Here is a 17,401-nt window from a genome sequence, read left to right as displayed (position 1 = left end):
AGGCATTTCCTTTTGGGTGAGTAACTGTAATGTGAAGAAGCACCCGGCTGCCAGGAGGTGTCACTTGGTAGCGGCTTCTGTGCTGGAATCCCCTGAGTTTGCTGCTCCTGCCTTTGATGGGAGCTTTGTATCAGAATCATGGAATGGCCCAGGTTGGAGGGGACCTCAAGGGTCAAGCAGTGAACCCCCATGCTGTATGCAGGGCCACCAACCTCCACATTTAGTACTAGACTGGGCTGCCCAGGGCCCCATCCAACCTGGCCTTGAACACCTCCAGGGATGGGGCATCCTCAACCTCTCTGTGCAGCTGTTCCAGCACCTCAGCTCTCTCTCTGTAAAGAACTGCCCCCTGACATCCAACTTAAATCTTCCTTCCCTCAACTTCAAACCATTTCCCCTTGTCCTGCAGTTATCTACCCTTTCCAAGAGATGGTTCCCCTCCTGTTTGTAGGCTCCCTTTAGGTACAGTGAGGTCACCCTGCAGCCTTCTTTTCTCCAGGCTGAACAAGCCCAGCTCCCTCAGCCTGTCTTCATAGGGGAGGTGCTCCAGCCATCTGATCATTTTTGTGGCTCTCCTCTGGACCCATTCCAACAGCTCCCTGTTGGATTTTCCCAAATTATTTCAGTATTTTGTCATTTGTTGGCTCTCTTCCCACTTCATCACAAGCCCAACTTTTGTTTTTGGTTTTGCCATTTCTCTGTAAATGCCTTTTCCTGGAAAACACAATGACAGTAAGTAGCTCGAGCTGCTGGCCAAGCTTCCATTCCTGTGGTTTTGCTTGCTCTATTCTGTCAAGTTATTTACATACAGCATCCTAAGGATGTAACTTAGTGGAATGCTAGTAAGCACTATCATTTGTGTCTGGCTTCAGTCCACATAGGTCAGGCTTACCCAGGCTGCTTCCTACTGTGAATTCACTGCCTACTCATACAGCCCGTGGTTGCACTATTTCATGGAACAACAGCGTGATCTGCTCATGCAGAAACTACAAAAAGGACAGGCTGGGGTCAGTCGCTTTACCTGCTGTGTTGCACAACCCAGATCTGTTCTGAACCTTGCTCTTGCATACACGAGCCCTGGGGCGCTCAAGTGAAAGGGGTAATCACATCTTAACAGCTCTGGTGTGTTTCAGTATAGGAGAGAGATCTCAAAACTAGCATAGATGTTTGAGATTGACTATATTATCTCTCTGAAAACAGAGCTGCCGTCTCATTCCCTGGTTCTGAATTCTTCTATCACAGCCTTTGGGGGCACGCATTCCACAGGTTTTGAATTCCAAGACTGCAGCTGTGTTATACGGACTGGATGGCGCGGCTCATTTAAGGAGCTCCGTGTTATCTTTTGCCCTTTGCTCTCCTGCGCCTGTCTGCAGCAGCAGGGTGATTAGCAGGCTGTTAATGTCCAGCCCTGTGCCTGCTTTTCTTTAGCCAAAGTTGGAAACATAAGAAGTTTGTGTGACTTCTCTAAAAACCTGGAGTGGGTCAGTGAGGTGGTTGAGAGCATTTGCAACAAGGCAGTAAAAGCTGGTGATGGGGCACACAGCAAAAGTCAGTCCTTGGGTTGCTGCAGCCTTCATCTCATTAAATCATGCACCTGAAGATGGGGTTTGGTTTGTAGGGGAGGAGCAGCAGCACGTCCCTTATGCGTGTGGTGGTTAATGGTGATTTTTCTTCTTTAGGTCTCTGGTACATGACTGCTGAGTGTTCTGCTGTGTGCTGCCTTCTGAGCAGGTTTGAGGAACCACAAAGTCTGTGAACAGCATTGGTGATGCTAGGTGTAGTCAAGCAAATGATGAGAGAGCTAGAATAAGATGTGGAACAGGATTCCAACTGTTACAGAGGGTACACGTTTGTCGTATGATGCAATTTCTTACAGTTAAGGATTTACATGTTACTCCTGCACACCTAGCCAAATACACCCTTTGTATTTAATGGCAAGGTAGATTTGCACAGAGAGAATTAGGTACTCAGCCATTTCAGAGATAGGATAGGTGTTTTCCATGTCAGTGCTTTTGCAGTGCTCCTTGATAAGAGTACACAGTGGAATTCCTTACCATGCAGATGTGCTCTACTGTCTCCACTCTGGCAATAGTGAATCATGTCCTCTGTGAGCCTTTGCTTTCATTGTAGCCCTTTCTGCTGAAATAATCCCCAGAGGGATTATTGCTGTTGTTAAGCTTTCAGGAAAAATCAGAGGCAGATGTGGTCCTGGTGTGAATTGGCAGGAGGGCGCTGCACAGCCAGGTGGGTGCTGCGTCTCACCTGGGATGTAGGACTCTGTGTTGTTAATGAGCTTGTCCCACTGAAGTCCATTAAGCCTCCTGCAGATCTCTGCCAGCTAAAAGCTCCTCTCAAATCCTGGATAGTGGGTGACCACTGGCCTAATCCTACCCACTACATGTATTTATAATATATTGCCTCTATTGACACAGTTTTTCACTTTATATAAATCAATAAGCCAAGAGAGTCAAGGAAAAATAGAGAAGTGTGATGTGTTGCTGACAGAACCCTGGAATGGAGTGGCAGTTCCCTGTTGAGAAAGCTCAGAGGTGTCCTAGACAATAGAGTTTGTGTGAATATTTCTGCTTTGTTGAAAGTTTTTAATCCGTCTGTCTTTTCGACTCTCAACCCTGAGAAGGTTCTTTGGCTGTGGATTAACCTTGTCAGGAGAACCAAGGCACGTGACATGCTTGGAGACAGGAGCAGGTACGTGTTGGGGCTCTCACAAGTTGCTGTCAGCACCTCAGCTTTGCAGATCTCCAAAATGGATGATGATGCTGCCCTTTATTCTGAGTGGTTGCTGCCGCATTTATGTGAGTTTGATGGTATGTCAAATATCCCAACCTCCCACTACAGTTCTTCATTATCTGAAGGTAAATTTAGGCACAAGTCAGAACAGCCAAGATCCTTGGCTTCGAATATGTTTGCCTTCCTGTAACACTCAGTCATACACTCTGGAGTGGGTAGTTCTGCCTCTTCGGTGCAGCCAATTTGCCAGCCTTATTCCTCCCAAAGCCACCATGCGGCTGAATCTTCTCAGTGCTTAGGCAGTTGTTTAAATGCACATCCTCCAGGCAGTGCTACCATTGTGGGGCACAGTGGGACGGCTGCCCAGGGCTGCCTGGAACCTGGAACTTGTTCCTCAGCAGACAGGCAGTGGTACGGTAGCAAATACAAAGTGTTCCTTTGCTCACATTCACCACCCATGAAAGGCTTTCGGAGTTGTCACTATTTCATTCTAGATAACACTCCAGTTGTCTCTGTTCTTTTCTGTAGGAGCTCCCTGTTGGCTGTACACAGCACTTCACAGTCAGTATTCACTCTGTGCATGAGAGCCCTCACACAATTCCATATCTGTGTGGCCATTTGGAGCTGGTCACACTGCTGGCTGCACTCCTCCAGCTGTCGCATCTCATCATCCTAGCAAAGAAAAGGACGGTTGGATGTGCTGTGATCAAATGTTTTTTCTCAGCCCTAACCTGGAAATCTTGCATTAGGGTTTTGAAATCTTTTGCCAGGTAGGAAGGCTCTGAGCTTGCAACACAACTGTGGCACTACTCTTTTTCAAGTGGTTCTTCAGAGAGGTGGTGAGGGGAAAAAAGTTCGACCCTTTCTTACTTTTTAGTTGGTATTTCAGTTAAAAACCTGTAGAAAAGCCTTCCATTTCATCCAGTCATTTTTATGGAAAGGCCAGTAAGTGACATTTCGTAGGGATTTGTTTCATGCTTTATGTTACAGCTGCATGTATTCATGCAGTTACTCAAATATTCATATGGAATCATCTAATCCTTACAGTTGGAAGGGACCTTGAAAGGCCATCTAGTCTAACTCCCCTGCAATGAACAGGGACACCACAGCTCCATCAGGTTGCCCAGGGCCTGATCCAGCCTCACCTTGAAAGTCTCCGGAGACAGAGCATCAACCACATCACAAGGCAGCCTGTTCCATTGTGTCACCACCCTCACTGTAAAAGACTTTTTCCTTATATCTAACCCTAAAACTTCCCTCTTCAAGCTTGAAACCATTTCCCTTTGTTTTGTTACAACAGACCTTGGTTAAAAAAAAGTCTCTTTTTTCTTCCCTTCTTTCCATTTCTTCACTTACCTATTGTTGAAATTGGGCCATAAGACACGAAAGTTGTTGAGCTCAAGCTTCAGAGGACCTGGGTCCTGCAGTGGTACCCTCAGGGGTTCAATCACTTATGCCTCAGGACCACGCTTTGTGCTGGATGGCTTCTCTTAAGTAGCTCCTTCCAGCTCCTAAGCTGATGACACCCGGGGTTGAATAGTGAACCTCTGTGGTCATGTGCCTTACGTACCTCACAGACAGAAGTGCCATGCTGAAGGTATCAAGTGAAGGCACAATGCAAGTGTTGCTGAAAACAAAGCAATCACCACTGATGTGCAGTAGTGCAAAGACTTTGCAGCCAATGCAGCCCTTCTTTACAGTGTTCTTAACAACATTATCCCTTAGAAACCTATTTAATAACATTTTTTAAAGAGGAGATTCAAACATTTCAGTTCTTTACTACGGTATTTCTGTATTTTAATGCACTCAGATGCAGGTTGCTACCAATGCCATTTTATTAAAACTTACCTTGGAAAGCATCTGTAGATAAAATGTAACTTTTTGAAGCTTCTTGGAATAGTTTGTGACTACTGGGATACTCATTTTTATACCTAATTTGTGGCATCACAGAAAAAAATATTTGCATTCCTAAGTCCAAGACACAGAGCAGTTTTGTTAATGCTTTAGAACAGAGTAACAATAATAAGAATAGCTCAGATTTTCAAGACAGGACCATTAGATTCACATTTTAAATAAAATGAATGCATGCATTCTCATAGTTGGTACTCAGGCAGGGTTGGTTTGCTGGCCCATCTGTTTTCCTTACAGAGCTGCAAAGAGAACACAGATCATGTCAGCAGTCAGAAATCCTGCTCATCTTCTCTCCCATCACAGACCCTTGTGGGGATGTCTGTATGTGTAGCACTGGCAGTGCCAGCAATGTCTGGCTGTGGCTGCAATGGGAGGCAGCAGCATGGCCCCCAGAACCGCAGCACCCGTCATGCTAACAGGCAGGGAGAGGAGCTCAGTCCTTTCCAAGGTCCCACTGCTCAGGTGTGACCTTCAGTGTATGCAGGTACTGCACAGTGCTGCAAAATGTGTGTCAGATGTTTGGGTCTCTGCTTGCTTTGACGTGAGAGAGGCTGCTCCAGTTGCTGCTTCTGTTCAGGACCAAAATGCATGAAAGAAATAATGGAATAAATTGGCAGCACTCTAGCATTGATTAGGGATTGAAACTAAGACACTGCTGTTGGATTTGTGCATGGAATTAGTGGGGTATCACCAGACTTGAGACATGTAACACATGCCCAGTCCATGGCTTTACTTGCAGCCTGCAAAGAGGACCGTGGACATCCCAGCACCTCTTAGCCTGATTTGAGAATCTACGTTTGTAGAACACAGGCTAGCCAGAGCCTGATCCCAAGTGTTATTTGTGCATGCATAATTATTCTCATGTAGAATCGCCCTATTTCTGACAGTTAACGACTAGGCAGTTAATTATGTGAGAACTAGAATGCCAAGTGGGCTCCATTCTCATGCTGTGTTACAGGGAAACTAATTTCTCTCTTGAGATGTCTGTTCCTCTCAGCTGACTACATAGGGAGCAGAAGTTAGGACAGCTCACAGATACCTACGCGTGTATCTGTAAGTAAGCCTCACCCAGCATGTCTGCTGGCTGTTGTTACTAACATTGGGCAATGCCTGCCTCATCTCTGAAGGTCTGTAGGAGTGTATCATCTTTTATGGGATCTAATATCACAGCTGATGGCATAAACCACAACAGTTACTTATATAATTAGCAGATAGTCATTAGCTTTTGTAAAATCAGTAGAATTCCACATGGGGGCAATTGCACAGGTGTTAGAAGTTCAGGCTGTTGTTGACTGGAGAACTGTTAGCAAGTACCTAATGAGCAGCAATAGTAAGTGATGATGGAAGCTTTATCATGTGAATATAGAAATATGGGGTGTTTCATATTCTGTATTGGATGCTCTACTGGGGACTCTCCTACTGTAATGCTTTTTATATAAGAAAAAAGATTTGAACAGAAGCTTCTATCCGTGATGTCAGTTCAGAAGCTGTATTTTCAAAACTGAGTTCCTGTCTAAAGTGCAATAAGTGCCAAACAAAAACAAAAATGAAGACCAGCAGTCTTCATTTTGAACAGTTCCAGATGTACAGCACAGATGAGGCCACAGTATCCGCTGCAGTAAGTAACACCCTTATCACTTTGCGGAAACAGAGCAGAGACCAACTCCAGCACAAGACTGAGGATTTCCAAGGCATCTTCCACAATGGCTTTGAACTGCAGATTATTTTTGGCTCTCCGTTCCACAAAACACAGGTAGCAGCAAACACACAGACAAGGTCTGTGTCCTTGCCTTCTGCAGGGCTGAAGCCTTTTGAACCAGCTCCAACATTGTGTCCAAAGTGCAAGAAGGGTGGTTGATTTATTTGAAGGCAGAAAAATGCCATGGGAATTATTGAAAGGATCCAAGGAACAGAGTCATTAGAAATGAGATTATTGCAGACAGGGACCTATTCATGGGATCAGTATATGCTGTGGCTCTTCCAGCACGCTTTCCAGTCTACACAAGGCTGTGCAGAGCTACCTGCAGGGTTTTAAGTGTCCCCATAGCCTGAACTCAGACGTTAATGATATGGAAAACTTGATGTGTGATTCCTTGCTGCAAGGACCTGTTGGTGTACATGTGGGCTTTCAGGTTATGGAAATGACCCCATTATTTATAAAATAGCCTCTTCCTGTTTGCAGTGATGCAGTGAAACACTGACTCATCTCTAAACCTTTAGCCTTCCCTGAACAGCCTTTCTCATCTGCCACATTGTGTACTTTGGGTTGATAGGGTGGAGAGGAGACTTTACTTGAGCACATCACTTCTGGATGAATTGCTGTGCCTTCCTGGGGAAAAGATTTGAATTCCATCACTGTTGATTGAAATTACAATAGAATGCTAAAAAAAGAAAAAAATAAAAATAAAAAAAAAATCAAATTGTGTCTAGTTCTTAATTTGGGGAAAGAATGCTTGCATTCACTGTGAGCTCAAGTTTTTGATTCCCTAAAGCAAGATTAAATTATATCAGTGTTCTAGCCTTTTATCTTTTCCACACAGAAGGCAAGCTTTGGTTTGCTTTTGTTTTCCATACCATGGCCAACCCTCATAGATGGATAGATGAGGTGTGGGAAGGTCAGGCTCCAGTCTCATCGTGATTACAGTGCTTGTTGCACTGTTAAATACAGCCAAACTGTAAAGAAAGCACGTCCTAGAACTGCACTGCAGAGCTGTAGTTATCAAGACTGATTTCATTCCATACACAAACTCCTGGTTTTGTAGGACTTACAGTGATATGTTTGTATGTCCTAACTCTGTGCCTTAAGCGTGTCGTGGCAGTAACCTCTCCTGTCCCCACTTTTTCCAACATGGAAAAACGGGCAGCTTCCCACTTCTCGTATCGACTTGAAGCGGTTTCTCGCCCAATAAAGAGATCGCTTTGTGTTGCATGCCGAGACATCCAGTTCTCTTCCCACAGTGAGAGCGCCCAGGTGCCTAAGAAGTTGTAGCTTCAGCTGGAAGCTGTGCTGTATTTCTCTGCTTTTGGAATCTTTTTGAATCACTCTAGAATGCCACAGAATAGAATCAGAGAATCACCAAGGTTGAAGGAGGCCTACAAGATCATCCAGTCCAACCATCTATTCCTCAATCTGACCCTCTAAAGAATAAAACGGAGGAGATGTATGGAAACAGATTGCAAATCCTTTCCTGACAACTGCACAGTTGGGAATTGTATTCCTTGTCTACAAAAGATAGCGCAGGTTAAAGTAAAGCATGATGGTTGCTCCCATTTCTTGTCAAGGCAGAATCTTTCAGAATCTTTGGCAAGATAAATACGAATGCGACAGGATGCTTTTTCTTGTGGAACATTTCAATGGCAGCACTCAGTTTTCCCAGGGGACCTTGTTTCCTCAGAGCAGGAATTTGCCACTTAGTTGATTCAGATGTGCCTTCTGCCAAAATCAGCAAGGAAGGGATGGATGGGATGGACATTAGCAATATGGAAATAGTGACATGTCTGAAGAGAATGCATGCTCAGAGGAGGGGCTACTTCTGCTTCAAAAAGCCAAGTTTTTTCTGCAAAACAAGCTTTGCTTTTCCTGCAGATGTCTCATCTCTGCCTCGCGGCAGTGCTATGATGTTTCATCTTGTGAGAAGCCAAGGGGAAGAGAACTTACTATAGTGAAAGCATCTATTCGCAAGCTATTTAAACTCTTGTTCAGCTGAACTAAAACAAGCACTACAACCAGCTGGGACTGCAATGATTAAAGTCTTTGTAGTTATTACAGGGTTTGGGTTTCTACTGAATCAACACATGCTGCAGACTAAGATGAAGGAAGGAAGTATGCACTGGTACAATAGCAGACAAAAATACCACTCATTACCCTTCTCTGACCGGCCACGGGTGGCTTTGGATAGACACGTCTGTCTTCTAAGATAAATCAGCAATGCAAAACCCAAGTGTGTATAAAAAGTGCCATTTTTTTAACACACAGAGATCAATTTTAGAGCTGTGGAGGTGCTAAGCAGCATGCGGAGCACTTGTACCTCTCAGAAATTTAGTTGAACCAAGTACCCAGGAATCCAAGATCTGACTGAAAGCTGCAGTGAAGCTGGCGGGCAAGCTGTCATGCTGTCATCTTCCTCTTCTCACTTGTCCCTGAAATGCCCCAACCAAAATGAATCATAGAAGTGTCTTAGACTCACAAAATGATCTGGGTTGGAAGGGACACCAAAGGTCATCCAGTTTCAATCCCTGCCATGGGCTGGTTGCCACCACCACACTGGGCTGCCCAGAGCTCATCCAACCTGGCCTGGAGCACCTCCAGAGATGGGGCACCCACAGTTCTCTGGGCAGCAGTGCCAGGAGCACTGCCATCTTGATAAAATATTTCCACAGCATCCAGTCTACATCTCTTTCAGTTTAAAACCATCCCCCTTGTCCTGTCTCTATCTACCCATGCAAAAAAGTTGATTTCACTCCTGCTTATTGGCTCCCTTTAAGTACTGGAGGGCCACAAGGAAATCTCCCTGGAGCCTTCTCTTCTCCAAGCTGAATGAGCTCAGCTCCCTCAGCCTTTCTTTATAGGAGAGGTACTCTAGCCCACGTCTTCCTGAGCCAGAACAGCCGCTCACAAAGAGGAAAACCTTGAGGACTTTTAAAAAGCTGATGGCTAGGTTGAGAAGACTCGAATTGACAAGAAAAGAATGGTTGTGAAGAGATACTGTACTGAATATTAATTATTTTTATGAACCCAAGTGGATGCTAATGGTGGCCTTGCATTTGCAGTCTCATCTGGAAGGCAGAGCCCTCGCATGCTACGTGTGGCAGTGCACAGGTGAACAGGAGTATGAAAATGTATGAAAATGGGCGTATGTATTTCATGAACTAGATGGTTCATCAGATTTTGCTTAACCTGCTTTGCACAGTGGCCCTGAAATGAGGACAATTGCAGACATCTATATAAAGTTAAGTGGCAAATATTAGCAAAATTCATTTCTTTTTTTTTGGTGTCTTTCAAGGCCCTTTACAAACAAATAGTAATGATGGGGCCACAATTTAGTGATTTCTAAGGTATCCATATTAAGTTTTGAAATGTATCTGATAATGAGTGCCATCGAAGAACACAATGGAAGTTGGGCTCTGCATTCCCAAATCATTTTATGAGTTTCCTGGAAAAAGAAGAGTGCTGGGACGGGCACAGCAGCAGGTGCAGGAGAACAAGACAGACAGACAGGAGTGTGTGTGCATTATCTGCTCTGGTAGCAGGGAGCCAATGTCACATGTATTGTATCACCAAGCCACAGCCAGAGATGAGGAGGGCAAGCCCTGCTTCTTATAGCTGCTAAAGGCTGAGTGCCGTTTCTTGTAGTGAAATCATAAATTGTAGAATCACAGAATGCCTGGGTTGAAAAGGACCACAACGCTCATCCAGTTCCAACCCCCTGCTATGTGCAGGGTCGCCAACCACCAGACCAGGCTGCCCAGAGCCACATCCAGCCTGGCCTTGAATGCCTCCAGGGATGGGGCATCCACAGCCTCCTTGGCAGCCTGTTCCAGTGCTTCACCACCCACTGTATGCAAACTGCTGCTGGAGATGATTCAGCCATCATCTCCATATTAAATGTCTGAAAAGACCTTTTGTTACTGCATCAAGCACTCCCAGAGCACCACATCAAACTGCTACCATGGTGTAACAGCGAGATTCAGAGCTGTGGCTCAGGCTCTGTATGGCCACCTGGCACTGAGCTGAAGGTGCGGCTATTGTCTGCGTGCATCACTGAATTGGCCTGAGGCCAAACTGCACACTTAATATCCAACAGCCACCAATGCCCAGTGACATGTTAACCACGTCAATAAACAATTAGCTAAGCAGGTGCTGGGTTCTCCTGGTTAAAAGAAAACCAGACCTTCATTAAATTCTAAGATAAGGTTAGAAAAAGAATTGATATTGTAATACGGTTATCTGCTGCATTAACTTGGGAATGGGCTAATTTCCTCTTAATTTGTTGACTTAACTAAAATTGCCAATAAAATAATATAAAATACAGCACATTGCTTTGTTTTTTAAACAGCTTGGTGAAATTAAATGTAAATTAGGCAAGCTATGCTCTCTGGGAGGTTTACATATGCACACTCTCCCTCTGGATGCAGTCCATACCCAGGACATGAGATCTGTTTCAATTCGTCCCTTTGAAACCCAGGTCATGAGCTCAGTATGCAGCAGCTCTGGAGTGAAATCCTGAGCCTCCTCTGTACACCTCCAGAGTGAGCACATAGACTGCAGCATCCCCAGAATCAAGGACCAGGAGAGTTTCCATCTGACCCTGCTGGGAATGGAGCTGTTTATCAGTTATAAGTACATGCCTTTGGGTGTGCTGGCACACCTTTATTCACCTCCATTAATCAATACAAGATAAACAGTTGCCAAATACATTTGCCCATAATGAGCACCCATGTTTGAAGCAAGACCAAGCAGGCAATTATGTAGAGCAATAGCCAGCTTCTGCAGGGCAAAACAGCCACCACCGCTCAGCCTACCTTCCCAGCCTGCAGAGGTTCTGTTCCTGTCTGTTCATTTTCTGTATCTATTTCTGTTCATTATTATCTTTCACGTTCCTTGGAAGATTCGTTTATAAACTTAATGTTCTGCTTACATAAAAGCATTCTCTGCTTAAAAATACTTGCATGCTCTAGTAAAAATCTGCTTTCTGGAGTTAAGTGTTTTGTGCTTTGAGATCTGCTGACTCTACCATGCTGCTAATATCATTATATGTTTATTACCTCCAAAATGAATTTGCCTTCCTGTAGCTGTCATGCAATATTATAATGTGAATTCCTTAGTTAAAAGCTGAAAATGATGTTCTGCTGCCCAGTGCTTAGTGTGTTCATTTGCCCATTTATAAAGCAAGACTGGATTGCAAAACATAGCGATTTAAACTTAAATTCATTGCTAAACTTTGGCCTGGAAACATCAAGGTGCAATCATGATCATTCCTATTTACACAAGCTGAGTACATAGGTGAAGAGTGATATGAGGGCAAGGCAGAGAAAGACTCGTGAAGCACCCCACTGTAGCCAAGCTGCACTGAGCTACGTTAACTAGGTGGATTTTTCCCCTTTAAACACTTGTGGTTTTGCAAATTTTGCAGCATGGCCCCTATTTAATATGTGTAAAGCCTGTCCAAAGCGTATTTGCTGCCCCTATTCATGTGTCACTGTGTAAGTTTTGCAGCGTTATGCATAGCATGGGTAGAAAAAGCAGTTATGTGTGTGCTTCCTTATTCCTAATGCAGAAGCAGTGTGAAGGGAAAAAAGGGCAAAAAGAGGAAGCAAGAATTTCTGCTGAAAAGAAAAGAAGAAGAAAAACCAGGTGCCAGTGATCCATTTTCTATCTGGATAAATTTTATTGGAGCAACCCACTGATGTCCCTGCTTACTGCTGAGTCCAGCTGCACTCCAGCAGGTCAGCACGTTCACACATACATGGAATACCCAGGGCACGTTTCAGTACGAGCATAGTTTCAGGCTCCTTTCACAGCACTGAAGCTGTTAATGACAAAACGTGCCTTTCACCCCGTCCATTCGTATGTAACGCTGTGCCGCACTCACAGGCACTGTGAGCCCTGCCCAAGGCCGGGGCTGAGCACAAGGAGCCCGCCCAAAGCACTGCCTCCCTTGGCACGCCTCCAGGTAGCGATCCTCATAGCAAACCCCGGCCTGCCCGATGCTCCCAGTGCAAAGAGTTCACCTTAATGCTTTACGGGTTGTTTTTGATTAACAAGTTGAATAGCATTTACTGGAAGCATTTTCTTTTTTGGACAAGATCAGCGCTGCGAATAGACGGGGATATTAGGCAGCTGGGTGCTCCTTTCCTTCTGTAGGAAAACTGCTGTTGGAGTTTTGTTCCTGTTAGAAACTCAGTCAGGTGGATGGTTAAAGCTCTTGGGAATCAGCCCAGGACTTCTGTGATGCTCTTGAAGAACAGCATTGTCAGTGAGATCTTGTGAAGATGGATGAAGCACGGCTTGGAAGCCAAGAGCAGCACAAAAGGTGTGTAATGATGTCCTTCAGCTTACTCTGGCCCCGCAAAAGATGAAGCCATGTACCATATGCTTAATATTAAATGGACTAAACAGGTTGCTTGGTTCTTCAATTCTTTTAATCTTCTTATGAGATACAAAATAGGCTTAAGTCAAAAAATATTCTTTAATGTAAAGGGTTGGAGGGGAAGGATCGCTTCCTTATCTGTTTTGTGATGACAAAAGCTGTCCCTAGGAAGGCTATTCCACCCAGCAGGTAATGCCTCCTTACTCAATATCCACGAAGATTCCTGGGAGCCAATTACAGTCACAGCAGCAGGAAGAGTCAGACTGTAGTTAAACCTTCCAGCCCCCACACAGCAACAGGAAAATCCTGTTTGAAGAATAAGGGAAGAGCCTATTTGAGACCACAAGAGACACTGTGCTGGATATGCTGCCATTTCTCCATGCATTGTACATTATACGGCTACTTGGCTGCAAGTGACCTCAGAGCCTGGCCCACTGTGGGTCATTACTTTATTATTTTCTAATATTCGTTTACACAAGAGGCCTGTCCAGGCTGGGATTAGGGGAGATGGGCTTCTTCAGGAGGGATCTGAAGTTGCAGAGTGGAGGTTCGGGTTGGATATCAGGAAGAATTTCTTCATAGAGATGGTGGTCAGTCATCAGAACAGGCTGCCCAGAGCAGTGGTGGAGTCCCATCCCTGGAGTCATTTAAGAGACACTAAGGGACACAGAGCAGTGAAAGGACGCAGTTGCTGAGGCTGATGGTTGGACTGTGTGATTTTTTAGATCTTCTCCAACCTAAATGATTGAAGGGGGTTGGAACAGATGACCCCCAGAGGACCCTTCCATACAACCCTTGTTCTGTCATTCTACAATTCCATGCCCCCACAGCAATTTTTCAGAATCAAAAGCAATAGTGTGAGCAGGTCCCTCACTACCAACGCTTGTCGGTATGTAAACAGACTAGAAGAGATTTTTAGCCAAGAATCGCAACGTTTTTTTCCCAGAAAAATACCCCGAGGAACAACATCAAATTAACTTCACAGAGGTTCCTTCTAATCTGACCAAAGAGCCAGAAGGAACGAACACCACCCATCTGATCTGCTGACTTCAGGGAAAACTACTCTGCATCTCAGAGAGAAACAGTGCATTTTCTGATAGGCAGTGTTCTTCTGTTAAAGAGAATCTTAAACTTTGCTAGGAAAATAACATACACACTATATATGTGTATATAAATGCTTTAGCAGGGGGGTTGGACTCAATGACCTCTTGAGATCCCTTCCAACCTTTGCAATTATGTGATTCTGTGGTTACAATTCCTTTATGTATATATATATATATATATATTTTTCTGTAGTGGGATACAAAGACGTCAGCAGCATAAATTTATCAGAAAAAAAAGATCTTCTCAAAGCAATTTAAATCCTTGTTTGAGTAAGAAGACACTCAGAGAGGGAAAAAAGCATTAAAGATAGGCAATTCAGTAGGGCTTCATGGAGAACAGCGCTTGTGCAGGCTGCAGATGTGTTATGTAAACTACCCCCAGCTTTTCTAGCGGGTTTACGCAAGGCAAGCAGCTTTCATGCCATGTGAAGAGCAGGGTTTGATGGATTTGGCTTCTGGAAGTAACAAGTTAATGACCAGTCATCTTCAGTTCCTCCAGTCTGGAGCAGATAAAAAGTTGTTTGCGAGCATCTGGGAGATTAAAAGGAAAGGAGTAGCACCCACCATGTATTCATCACTGCAGTCACTTTGCTTTCTATGGCAGGCTAACAGTCAGGCATGAGCCATCAGTGGCACAAATACAGGATGAGGAGGAGCTGGTGAGGCAGCTGTATTTTTCTTCCAAAAAGATCTGAAAAATAAATGGATCGCAACACCCATCCATCATCGCTTATACCTTGCCACCGCTTTTGCTGTCAGAAATGGCATCTGCACTGATCCCAGTGGCTGGAACAGGTCTCTGCCCCGAGGAGGATCCATATGCTGTTGATGTTTGGTTGGAGGGAGACCAGAAAAAGCATTCCAGGCTCTGTATAGTTTGCTGCACAGAGCTGGTAGGTTACAAACATTTTGAAAAGAGGACCTATGGAAAAACAGATACAGTCTCCCACACACACTTCACAACATTCAGTAAGGACTCAGTGCACAGAAACACCAGAATATATAGATAATCCCTCAGCTAGACACAGCTGTGATCAGGACAGGAGGGGCCGCCCGCCTGCATGGCAGCTCCCAGCAACCACAGCCTCCAGCAGATGTAGCTGACCGCTGAGATGACAAATGACATCTAAGAGCCAAAGGGCTTCTTCCAAAAATTACTTATCTAGAGGTTACATATTACATGGTACAGAGCGTGCTTGTTATCAGACCACACTGAAACATAGCAGAAAGGTTGTGCCATGACTTTATCAAAGGCCAAACACAAACTGAACACTATGTCACTGCATGGAATTCACTCACAAAGCTCTGCGACTGAATTGCAAAAGGTGATGAAAACTAAGATTGCCAAACGCTGCTGCAGATTCTCTATCCCGTACTCCTTGACATCTATCCCAAACTCATTGAAACAGGCTGTAAAAGTGGACGTTGTTGTTGCAGGAGGAAGTGCTGAACTCCCAGATCAGAAGAGCAGAAGCTGGATGAGTTTAGGGGGTAGCTGACGGTTGACACGTGGCTGTGCTCTATCAGTCAGGAAAGCAGCTGCTCCTCGGCAGCTTACTGCAGCGAGAGGCAACTGGTGCGTGTGGTGCAATGCGATAGGAGCATTTGGGTTGGAAGATGAGCTCCTGCTATCTCTCTAAAAAAGCACTGACAGAGTATTGCTTATTGCCCTTCTCCTAAAAAAAAATAGTGGGCTCTGAATCAAGATGTTTTGAAAATGTATTTTAGTAAACACACCTTTAATTCTGATACGCGTGTTCCAGCTAATCACAGCTGCTCTCCCTCGAGCCCTCAGTCTGCTTGTAGGGAAGGCAAGGAGAGCAGGCCAGCAAAAATGTGAATTATTTATGTTCTTGCTGAAAGTGCAAGCCTTGTCACTACAGCCTTGCTTGATGGGATGGATCTACAGAGACAGTTTCTGTAGCAACCCAGAACCTCACCCCACAAAATGTCACCCAGCAGTCACAGGTAATGCAGGGCAGTCATAAATATCTGCCTGGGTAGCTGCAGATAACACAGAAATGCCAAAGCAAAGTACATCTGGGCCTTGAGTCCTTCATTCTCAAAGACCCAAGAAGAGCTTTCAGGCCAACTCGGGTACAGCTAACAACCCAGCTGAGTCAACACAGTGTTTCAAAAGACCGCACAGCCTGTGTGGGAGCTCCGCACCTTATTCACATCTGCTCAGGCTGCTGCTGACCATACGAGCTGCTGTGGTCTGAGGCTCTTGCTGGTACCCAGTGAGCTCAAGTCAGAGGCGTACTATCGCAGTGTTTATGACAGGTACATATATCCGGCACCAGGGTTGTTAATATTATCCCAAATGTTTCAGGTATCTCACTTTTATATCACTGCATTTACTGTAGATCGACCAAGGGATGTGTGGATTTAACTATTATATCCCTACCTATATCTAACCTTCAGTCTTGGCTTGTGGCTGTTTGCAACCCACCTCAATGAAAACGTTATGAAAATTACAAGCTGTCAGGACTGTCTTGCAAAGCTTTGAAGTGTGATACAGGCTAGCAGGTTTGTCTAGACATATTAAACATATTTGTCAGTAAGTCAGTGTTTGAATTTTTCATAATTATCAGCATATCAAATAATCTGTGACTGAATATATTCAGCTTGTCTTAATTTCTGAGACTGTGAAACGCAAACCGTATTGGAAAAGTTACATGTTGAACTTCGTATGTACAGAAATGCTAGCAGATGGTTCCTTCACCGTGCATCTCTACTTGCCCACCACCAACACTGGGAGAATAAATTGAATTTTCTGGGGGCTTTCCAGAGTTTGCATTTCCAGTGTTTCCTACGGTTTGACCTTACAAACAAAACCAGGCTCTCCGCATTCAGAGTAACCCGGGTGCTTAACTCTAAATAGGAGATAATCCAGCTATAAAAAGCTTGTGGTTATTTGAGAGAGGTCAACAAGGTACAACTCTAAATGTGAATAGAAGTGTGAGAAGCAGTATGAGTCCTACTTAACCTGGACAACAAGTGCTTCCACTGGCAGGGCTCAGAGGCATGGCTTGTATTTACAGTTTTGCTGACTTAGCAATGCCAGGACTAGAGCAACATTCAGCAAGGCAAAACCCTTAAGATGCAGTTTCAAGAGAAACATCCTCTGCAGTTTTGATACAAGCAATATATCGATCTAAATTTGGTCCCATCTCTAAGAGAGTTTTTCAGTTCTTCCCCTGTAGCCGCACTGGCAAACTTTCTGGTTGAGACAGTTGTGCAGATGAAGGACTGAAGAATAATGCTTATGACAGCAGAGCTGCTTTGGAGACTTGAAAGGAGGCTATTTCCCCCTTTGGGAGGAACCACAGAGAAGCACTGTCTGCTTCCTTAAGTGAATCTGGGCTGGAGAACAAAGGACTTGAGCTGATGTACAGTGGGGTAATTTGCATGCAATTAAACTGATGTTTAAAAACCCACAGCGTTTGTCTCTTGTAGTATATGTGTTTTTGTTTACTAAAAGCAAAAAATGTGATTGATTTATTGATTGATTTTACTACACAAGAATAAAAGTGGCAAGGCCATTTC

At 44.5% G+C, this 17,401-nt stretch overlaps 2 long non-coding RNA genes across 2 annotated transcripts in view; both read left to right on the top strand.

Annotated features, from left to right (window-relative positions):
- The window catches only part of LOC128074598 (uncharacterized), a 482,510-nt gene extending 477,903 nt beyond the window's left edge, over nt 1-4,607 (top strand). The window contains exon 2 of the long non-coding RNA XR_008203240.1: nt 473-4,607. This is a non-coding gene — a long non-coding RNA (uncharacterized LOC128074598). The remainder of the gene's footprint in view (nt 1-472) is intronic.
- Nucleotides 4,608-12,123: 7,516 nt separating this feature from the next.
- Nucleotides 12,124-16,414, top strand: LOC128074622 (uncharacterized). Its single transcript, XR_008203248.1, has 2 exons — nt 12,124-12,692; nt 12,939-16,414. It is a non-coding gene; the product is annotated as an uncharacterized LOC128074622 (long non-coding RNA).
- Nucleotides 16,415-17,401: the final 987 nt, after the last annotated feature.

The sequence above is a fragment of the Tympanuchus pallidicinctus genome, unplaced genomic scaffold, assembly GCF_026119805.1.
Source record: "Tympanuchus pallidicinctus isolate F22 unplaced genomic scaffold, pur_lepc_1.0 scaffold11, whole genome shotgun sequence".
In the NCBI taxonomy this organism is placed as follows: domain Eukaryota; kingdom Metazoa; phylum Chordata; class Aves; order Galliformes; family Phasianidae; genus Tympanuchus; species Tympanuchus pallidicinctus.
This window is presented reverse-complemented; position numbering and strand designations above follow the sequence as displayed.